This window comes from Chenopodium quinoa, unplaced genomic scaffold (assembly GCF_001683475.1).
Source record: "Chenopodium quinoa cultivar QQ74 unplaced genomic scaffold, ASM168347v1, whole genome shotgun sequence".
Lineage (NCBI taxonomy): Eukaryota > Viridiplantae > Streptophyta > Magnoliopsida > Caryophyllales > Amaranthaceae > Chenopodium > Chenopodium quinoa.
The window spans coordinates 4438460-4447435 of record NW_018742951.1 but is presented as its reverse complement, the minus strand read 5'-3'; the positions used below and the strand labels follow the sequence as shown (position 1 = coordinate 4447435).

Here is an 8976-nt window from a genome sequence, read left to right as displayed (position 1 = left end):
TTACTGAACTGAAAGTACTTTTACCAAACTAAAATTAATTTTACTGATTAAAACTTATTTTAACTAATTCTATATTATTTTTTAAAATAAATTAAGTAACAATGTATTTTGTATACGGCTAGCCACACCATCTAGCCGGACAAAGTAACCTCTATATAACTAACCGAGTAACCCCTGTAATACTAATGATTAACCTCAAACACTGATTAAGTAACCCCTATCTATAACACTGATTGAGTAACCACTATAACATTGACTAAGTAAACCCTATAGCATTAACGAAATAACTTTTGTAATCGTTGGTGACACAGTTAGGCAAGCTACGTATAAAAGTTTTTGTTTAAATATATTATAAATGGATTCTATTTTATAGAACTTTTTAAAACGAATATGATATGGAAATAGAATTGAGTTACAAAATATTTATTAAAAGTTATGATTAATTTTGCATATATGAAACATTAGAATTCTATCAATAATAAAACTCTATACAACATTTTTATCTTAAAAAATCTATCCAAAAATCGGTTACTTAGCACTATATGTGTCACAATAATACCTATTTTCTCCTATGTGGCGCGACACTTGGCGAAAAACTGAAATGTCAAGTGTCGCTGCCTCGTGGCCTGACTGCGAGACCAACTTTATTTATTAGTGATATGATATGATAGGATAATATTAGATTAGATTAGATTATAGATAATATAAATATATTCCTTACATTATTTTGAGGTGCAACCTCAATTTCTAAATTATTAAGTCTAACCTTTAGCTTAAAATTAAACAACTAGAAGGTCTAGAAATCCTTATACACCTGAATGGAATTCTTGATCCTGAACTCCTATCTTATGAAACACGCAGACTGTACTTCAAACGACTTATAGGTTGGGGGAAATTCGTGGAGTTTTGGTGTCTAGCATGACATGGTTACGAGTAATTTCCTCGACTGTACGACATCCACTTAACGCCATGGTAAGCTCAAACTCATCACGAAGCATTTGAAGCACTTTTCGCACACCAGCTTCTCCATGAACTGCTAATGAAAAAACTACCGGCCTTCCAATCTGGAAACAAAGAGTGGATAATAACTATTAGTAGGCTTTTATGTAGTTATAATACAAGAGCAGATACCAGTTTTACAAGCCAGTTTCATGCACAGCATTTTCAATCAACTGATATATTTGAAAATTAATAATGTCTACAGCACATTATAGATCCAAGTTACTGGAAACTTGATTACTAAAAATATAACAAAGAGTCACTTACAAATACTCCAGAAGCTCCAAGTGCTAATGCTTTGAAAACATCTGTGCCTCGACGAACACCACCATCCAAGAAAACAGGAATTCGACGCTCCACATCTTTCACAATCTGCCATATGCAACAATGGGGAACATATGTAAGAATGCCACAACCACAATATCAAGTACTCTAAGGGGGCGTTTGGTATAGTAATTTTAGATGTAGGAAACGGATTCAATGAATTGTATCCATTTCTAGTTGTTTGGTATGGGTTACAAGTAGCAAATACCATTTCCGGAGGGTAACAAAATCCCCCAATTTGTTACCCTTGACAAAGTAGTGGAAACAAAATACGTTTCCTTACTCAATCACAAGTGTTTCCATTCCACTAGGATACCAAACATATAGTAAAGGTAACGGTTATCATTACCCTTTCCCCTACTTATTTCAATCCTTTCCGTTTCATTTACGATGTTTATACCATACACCCCCTAAGTATATTTATAACAAATAAAATTGTTTTTGTTTCCTTATTCAGAGCTTCAATGATTTTCTGCTACATTAATAGACATGATGGTCAGACCGTACTGATGGCCTTGTTTAGTAATTAGCAAGTAGATGGTTACATTGGCTGGTTAGATACTTGCATTAGACGTTTTGTGCTAGAAATCATTGATTGCTTTGGCTGGTTAGTATTTATACAACAGTGTTCGGTAAAATTACTGATAACCTGTAGTTCTGATGTTATATGAACATATGAAATGACAAATATATACAATAATAGGGTAACAATTTGGGTTGGTAGGGATGTAAGTTATAATAGCTTAAAGATACAATTGTCATTTGGCTAAAGTTTCTTCACACCCAATATACTTAAAACATTCCTTTTTCCAACTTTATTAATATTAGATAGTTAAGCACAACCAGCTTATTGATTCAACTCTATGATTGTAGGAATGATGAGAGATAGCAGTCATAGCACTAATGAAAAGTGGCAGATTTTTGGGAGTCAATTAATTTAGCTGAAGATCTTTGAAGTGGAAATACATGCCTGTACTTGATTTTAGAAATTCTTCCGTGCAGATACTCTCCACAAATACAGAGATAAGAGGGATGCAGAGAAAAATGTGCGTCCTTGCAACAAAAGATCTTTGTCAAGTTAGAAATCCCTTTCCCACCCACCATTAACTGTTTGTCGATTAGTGTAGGTTATTGATAGAGGTTCTTATCCAACACCCAGAATACCGAATATCAAGAACTTATTACATAACTCGAAAGGAGCTTTTCCAAATCAGATGCAAAGTTAAAATAATCCAGATCTACAGATATGCAGGTTTATAAGTGCATGGAGGTTAAGTTTGAATACCTCTTCCAATGCCATTATTCTCTCGCTGCAGATAAGATAATTTTCTGACATAAAGGTCATACAAACACAATATCCTTTACGAACTACACTTTTTACAAATACACTACTTACCATCCTCAGCAGTTAGCACCCCTTTCAACAAAATTGGCAACTTGGTGATGGTCTGAAGCCACTTTACATCCTGCAAAAGGTGTTAACAGGGAAAGATAACACATAAAACAATCTGCACTGCAAAGTGCCAAACAAAAGGGTAAATTATTCTGTTATTTACCTTCCAATTCAATGACCGATCAACTAGAATGGGACTGTCTGTCTGCAAGTTCATTCCAGAAAAAGAATGGGACTGTTATTTTCAACCTCTTGAAAGGGTACCAGTAGTCTTGTTTGATGTCTTACTTTCACTCACCCGATTAAGCATACCAAGATCCAGCCCCTCAAAGTTCTCTAATGTCAAGTGCTGTGGGAGAATAAATCTGCAAGGGATGTTATGTTAAACTGTAAGATCATACTCACATGTTTATTCGTACTTCTTATAGAAATGAACTTAAACACAATATAACATTAACAACTTTCTCCTTTCACCGAAGAAGTAAAGCAAAAAGACAGTAGAAATTATATAATTACCTGTTCTTAATATCTGCCTCCCTTCTACCTACCCTGGGTGTATCAACTGTGAGAACAATAGCTTTAAAACCAGCCTTCTCAGCTCGTTCAACAAGCTGTGTGACGATACTTCTGTCTTTCATTACCTTGATTATATGGATACATACAATCATCATCAGCCTGACTGCAGTTTAGCAGAAGCTTAAAGAAGACAAATTTTACATACAGACTAAAAAAATTAGAACTTTAAACCATTTGCATTTTTGCACTAAATATATTCTTCGCAATGAACCAAAAATTGGAGATACAAGTTTGTATCTATGTTATGCTGCAAATTGTACAAAACAAAAAACAAGACATTACATCAGGGCTAGCAGTTGAAAAAGAAAGTAGAATTTTGATGACATACTGACATTCGTCCAGATTGTCACAATGTACATGAGAAAATGAAGATTAAGATTATGAATCTTTGGCATAATCATACAATTTAAGAGGACTTAAAACCCAGAAATTCAGAAAACATGTTCTTTGATACTGAATACGCATATATGATTTGGAGAATACACATTATTAAGGAAAATTATCTGCCAGGCCAGATTAATTTAAGATGGAAGGAAAAAATGCTGGAGTTATTAATTTACTATTTGTTTTGCACTTATACTCACATAAAGCTGGAAAAATCGAATTCCTGGTCCAGTTGAGGCAACTTCTTCAATGCTAGATGTGGCTAATGTTGACAATGCCTGGACCAAATAATCACACATGCAAATCAAAGAATGAGTTTGACAGTCAGAAAAAGAGGAAAAATATTAAGGGAAAGAAATGTGAGTCCAAACCATAATTGTGCCAGCAGCGGATGCTGCCCTTGCTGTTGCCAATTCTCCTGCAAGAAAATGATCACTTCAAAAAAAGGAGGATTTTCCAAACCAGTTTCTTGAATTAGAATACAAAGTGTCTATTCATGATCATTAGCTCAAGAATTAACTCATATATCATAAATGACTCATGAGACTAGAACATTCATGATCATTAGCTCAAGAATTAACTCATATATCATATATATGCGCATGAGACTAGAGTATTCATGATCATTAGCTCAAGAATTAACTCCTAGGTCCAAACACAGTCAGAATACCATTAATTACTGTATCATCTTCGGAACCATATTTATATATGATAGAGCATCAAGTTACATCATTTGATTCAAAGCATTGATCCAGTACTGCTTATAAAGTAAAATGAAATATCAGGCTGATTAAGCTTTTCTAAATTCTAATCATAAATCCATAAGTCACCAAAACCTACAGACTACATGGCTACAGGTGTCTGCCGGCCTTGCGTTAATTTCGACCAGCTATCCTGAAAACAAGAATAGAAATAACATCAAGGACTTGAATTTTTACCTTCAGGGTGAGCCATTTTTTGCATAGCTGAAGAAGCTATCATGATTGGCATGGGAATCTAGAAACCCAAGACAGTTGTTGTAATGTCTATATGACTTACATCAATGAGGATGCGAGGTCGGAACCTGAATTTAATTGGGAGTAATCAATAATTAAATTGCAATAGTCAGCCATAGATATAGAAATAGATATAAAACTATAAGATGAATGAGAAAATATATTTCTGATATCACTTTTATCTTCTATACGGTTGTTTTATAATAATGATTTGCTAATGTTTCTAAAATATCCTGGCACATGAAAGCTGCAAGTTGCTGTGGCAAAAGGCACAAAAATCATACTTGAAAATTGACACTAGTCAAATGACAAAGGATACGGAAACATTCAAGTGACCATAAAGGTTATGACACTACATGAAAGAGAACACATACAAAATCCTCGAAAATGCATTTATGTTCTCTTCTAGAGTCCATTCATCTTCAGCACCTGATGCATAATAATCATATATCATCTTCGGCAGTCTCTCTTTTGCCAGCTTATTATATTCAGAAACATTTGTTATCTCCATCAAGCTGTTAACGATTCTGCTGTATGATCTCCCCTGAAAACGTCAAAGCACTGACTCATTTTCAAAACTAAGAGCAATACCAATTGAAAATTTAGTAGCAGCAGCGTTTTCAAATTTATAATTGGCAATCAAAGAGTTACTCCATCCAAGATGTGACTTGCCTAAACTATACAGTACCAACCTTTGGTGTAAGGGGGTAAAGATAGATTTTCTGTTCTGAAAAGCAGTTTCATCCTATAACTTTCTACAACGGATAGACTACAGATCAGACCAAAGAAATATTTATAATCATTTCCAGAGTAGTATGTGAGTGAGCAGAAGTACTAAGTCGCGGAAGGTGCTTATAGCAGCTTATGCAGCAGTTGTGTAGTGACTAGTGATCATAATAAATAGTAATTGGTTTGCTAATTTGTAAAGAGTTTCTTCCGCCACTATTAAGTTTTTTGAGATACTTCAAAGGTGTGTCCCTTCACATCAGACTGCAGAATGCAAACTGTTCTTAAGAATTTTGCAATAAGCCACTTTGCAAACAGTGCTCAACATCTAAAGGAAAATCATTAGGTGACTGTTATACTCGTATATGGCTAACTTCTTCATTAAACCTCCTAGTCTCATGGAAAATCATAATAGTTTAAACTCCCTCCGTTTTTTTAGTGCTTCAGAGATGTGATTTTCAGAACATATAACAGGGGAAAAAAAACCACTAAGTTTAATTTATGCAACTTAATCTCTAATCCCAAGTTTTGTATTATATTTAAAGTTTGATTGATCATCAAGAAAAAAATAACTTGAGCTGGATAATGAAATTATTACTTAGCTAAAGCTAATTATCATGCATTAATTAATTTGTAATTATATACAACCTACACAACGTATAATTTTTATTTTTTTTATTTTTTTTCTTTTCAATTACCCCGTAATTTACAAAAGATCGAAAGTATTGCGAAATTAGTTATGGAGATTGAAGAATCAAAGATGGGCAATAAATACTGCTAATCATAGTAGAGAAAATGGAGTAATGAATGTTAAAATGAAAAACAAAGTTGTGAATTATGAAGTAAAATTAACAAACAATAAAAAACAAAATACGGAGTAGTTGAAAGAAAGAAACATTGTTAAAGGGTTGGTGTGACTAACCTGAAGTAGTGTCCAAGAGAAAATGAGAGCGTTTGAACCAAAACTGCAGAAAAATGAGTCGGGATATCTTCATTTTTATATTCAAAGAGGCTGCCATTACAGTGGTACGACGAATCAGGTGGTGGCGGCTATTTTTTTTATTTTTTTTTTTATTTTTTTTTTTTTACCAAATCGCGTTTCACTGCAGAAGGCCATATTCAGTTAATCTTAATTTTTTTTTTGTTTACTAAATTTATATTATTTGTATTGAATATTTTCCATGTATTTTATTACTTGTCTCGTTTCAAACTTTGGGAAAATGAGTAGAAAGTACTCATAAAATATGAAAAAATGGGATTGCTGAAAAAATAAAGTATTATAAAGGGGAGAAGATAGAATATAAAAATATTATATTAAAGTATAAAAGTTGGGGTTCATAGAAGACAAGAAATTATTAAAATATTATAAAAGGTTTATAAAAAAGAAAATGAAAAAAGTAATAAAATAAGGCTGTAAAATAAAATTGGAGCAAGTAGGACATTACATCAGGGCTAGCAGTTGAAAAAGAGAGATGAATTTTGAGGACATACGGGCAGACGTCCATTTTGCACTTTTACTCACATAAAGCAGGGAAAATCGAATTCCAAGTCAAGTTGAGGCAACTCCTTCAACACTAAATGTGGCCAATGTATACAATGTTTGGATCAAATCATCACACATGCGGATAAAAGAATGAATTTGACACTTATGGTGTGTTTGGATAAAGAAATGGGAAAGAAAAGAAGGGGAGGGAGGTGAGGGGGAGGGAAGAGAAAGGAAGGGGAGGAAAAGAAAGATGAGTTTTCCTTCCAAATCTCTCTATTGTTAGAGAGATTAATTTCTTACAATTTAATCCTTCAATTTCTCTCCCCTCCAATTCCCTTCCTTCTTTATTTGTTATCCAAACGAAAGATAATTCATCCCTTCATTTCCCTCCATTTCTTTCAATCCAAAAATATGAAGGGAAACAACTACAAGAAATGTGAGTCCGAACCACAACTCTGCCAGCAGCGGATGCTGCCCAACCTGTTGCAAACTCTCCTGCAAGAAAATGATCACTTCACCACAGAAGGAACTGATATCAAATATGGTTTATGAGACTGAGATTCATGACCATTTGCTCAATAATAAACTCTTATTGTCAGAATGCTATTAATAATGATATCAGCTTTAAGATCACCATATATGATAGAGCATCTAGTTGCAGCATCTTGTTCAATACATTGATCTAGTACAGCTTATAAAAAAAAAAAAAAAAAAAAAAAGAAAAGAAAAGATATCAGGTTGATTAAGTTTTAACAAATTTAGATCATAAGTCCATAACTAATCCCTAAAGGCTACAGGACTGCAGGTATCTGTCGGCTTTGTATGAGTTTTGACAGCTATTTTGAAAACAAGAATTGCAGAAACAATTCCAAATCGAAGATTGAGGATACATTCGTAATGACTTGCATTAATATTTGCACACGAGCATCACCAAACCAAAATACAGATTGACGACCAAAGTAGGATCCTTAGAGATTAAGGTCAATATCAGGGACTTGAATATTTACCTTTGGGGTCAGGGGTGCACCATTTTTTGCATAGTTGAAGGACCAATCATGATTGGCATGGGATTCTTGACACCCAAGACAGCTGTAATGTCTATATGACTTACATCAATGATTCAATGAGGATTCGAGGCTGGAACCTGAGTTTCATTGGGATTTAAGAGTAATTAAAAGTAAAATGCAATAGTCAGCCAAAGATATAGATATAAGCATAGGACTTTAAAAGTAATGAGAAAATATTAAGATATCAATTTTATCTTCTATGAAAGCTGCAACGCCTGCAAGTTATAGTTACAAATGGCACAAAGAGTATTCTTGAAAACTGACACTGGTAAAGAGACAAAGGCTATAAAAACATTTTACAGAAACACGTACAGAATCCTCGAAAATGCATTTCTGTTCTCTTCTGAAGTCCATTCATCTTCAGCACCTGATGCATAATAATCATATATCATCTTCGGCAGTTTCTCTTTTGCCTGCTTTTTATATTCAGGAACATTTTTTACCTCCATCAAGCTATTAATGACAGGGCAGCAATCTATACTGTTGTATGGTTTCCACAGACAACATCAAAGCACTGAAGTATAAGAATATAGAGTAATACAAATTGAAAAATTAGTAGTAGCAGCGTTTTCAAGTTTATGATTGGCAATCAAAGAATTACTCCATACATGATTGACCCGCTGATAATACACAGTACCAAGTTACCAACCTCTGTTGGAAGGGGTCTGGATAGAATTTCTGTTCCGAAAAACAGATTTATCCTATAACTTGCTCTAACAGAAAGACAACAGATCAGACAAAGAAAACATTGATCAAGATCAGGGGTCTGTGCTACTGATCTCTGCTTAGTGTTTGCCAGTGCAACTGAAATCCACTTCAATTGCTACTTTTAGCTCTAAATGCTTGCAAATAGTTCAGTGGTGTCTCTTCTATAAAATTCATCCTTTTTCAAAGTAGTATGTGGGTGAGCAGAAGTTACCTAAGGCACACAGTTTAGACGAAAGGTGATTATAGCAGCTTCATTATGCAGCGGATGTATAGTTACTAAAGAGCCTAATCAATAGTAATTGGTTTGCTAGTTTGTTA

The 8976-nt window shown here is 33.9% G+C and overlaps 1 pseudogene; it reads right to left on the bottom strand.

Moving 5' to 3' along the window:
- Positions 1 to 668: 668 nt before the first annotated feature.
- On the bottom strand, positions 669 to 6606 carry LOC110728542 (annotated as a pseudogene).
- Positions 6607 to 8976: the final 2370 nt, after the last annotated feature.